The sequence below is a fragment of the Petaurus breviceps genome, unplaced genomic scaffold (genome assembly GCF_028583685.1).
Source record: "Petaurus breviceps papuanus isolate PSGF00001 unplaced genomic scaffold, PetGlider_PUasm1.0 185, whole genome shotgun sequence".
Taxonomy (NCBI): Eukaryota; Metazoa; Chordata; class Mammalia; order Diprotodontia; family Petauridae; genus Petaurus; species Petaurus breviceps.
This window is the reverse complement of record NW_027185797.1, coordinates 32,356,582-32,358,236: the sequence shown is the minus strand read 5'-3', so window position 1 is coordinate 32,358,236 and position 1,655 is coordinate 32,356,582.

Genomic DNA, 1,655 nt, shown 5'->3' with positions numbered 1-1,655 from the left:
CATCCTTTGACTCTCACCTCCAATATTTAGCAGCACAAAACAAAAAAGGCTTTGCTTGGGGGCTTAAGACCCAGGAACCATTATCTATGGTTCTGGAAAGGAGAGAGAAAGAGACAGAGACAGAGAGAGAGACAGACAGACAGACAGACAGACAGAGACAGAGACAGAGAGAGACACAGAGAGATAAAGGAAGCTGGGTGGGAGGGACCCAAAGGGACCTGAGGGGGTCAGAGCCCCAGCTTGGGAGGGTTCCAGAATACACTGCCTCCCTCTCTCCCTCTTCTCTATCCCTCCCCCCATTGCTTTCTGGTCACAGCCTTGGAATAGCCATGAAAATCCTTCCCTCTCCCAAGGGGTCGTGTGGCCTCTCTTCCAGGGATGGGAATCTGGTACCTGCTGAAACAAGAAGTCCATCATTCTTCCTGACCCTTAGGGGGTTTTCTCCTGGCCCTGAACAGAAGGCTATTTTTGAATTCCTGGTAGCAGGTCCTGGTTCTGTTTTCTGCTTCTTCAAAGTTGGGAGGGTTCTCTGTCCCTGCTCCTCTCTTTGGGTGTGTGGCTGAACTGGGGGCTGCACCAGTGAAGTCTCAAGGGCTGGAGAGGAAGAATCTGAAGACAGCAGACCTTTGGCCACATGGCTCAACCACTGGAACCGAGATCTCCACTCCCTGTGTGGCTGCTGCAGTAGTGACCTGGCACTCTCTGGGGGCTCCTAGCTCCCTCAGTTTCCCACCTACAGAATGGGGATGATGCCTGTCAAGCCTGCCCAGCAGGGCTGTGAAGGGCTCTGCAGACCTTAAAGCCCTGGGCTGGAAGCCTGGCCATGCTGCTCTGAGACCTTTGGCAAATCACTGCTCATCTTAGGGCCTCTGTTTCTTTGCCTATAAAATGGGCAGGTTAGACCAGATTATCTCTAAATTCCCTTCCAGCTCTAAACCCAGGGATCCAACAACCCCCAAGAAATCAGACCCAGAAATGCCACCAAGAGGGCAAAGGGATGGCCCAGGAGGAGCCACAGACTCCTGTGTGCTGGCCAGAGCCTGGGCAGCGGGCTCATGGCTCAGAAACAGGAACAACAAAGACAGCTAATATTGACATGGTGCTTTACAGACCTACTCATTGGAGCCCCACAATAACTCCTTGAAATGAGTGCCTATGTGTCTTAGTACCCCCATTTTACAGATGAGGTTCAGAGAAGGAATTGCCCAAGATCACACAGTTAGTAAGTGACAAAATCAGGATTCGAACCCAGCTCTCTCTAAGTGCTTACTGTAACATGTAAATTGTCTACTCTTACTTCCTGCCTACCTACTACTTTTAGTGCAGCCCCTGGAGAAGAGGAGTAAACATGCTGGGCTGGAAATGGACTTAGAGCTAGGGCCCCTTTCTGAAAAACCTGGGGTGGGGGAGGTCCCAGGCCCTTTGGCTGGTGATCTGCTAGGGAAGGTTTTGAGTAGCTGGTGCTTCCTGCCACAGACTCAGCCTGAACCATCACTCACTTCCTGCCCCCCTTCCTCAATGCCAGGTGACTTCAGAGTCTGAACTAGTGTGACTGAGGCTCTGGGGTTCTCAGGGCCCCAGAAGTAGAAGCCTCCTGTCAGTGAGAGGGAGAGAGAGAGAGACAGAGAGACAGAGAGAGACAGAGAGAGAGAGAG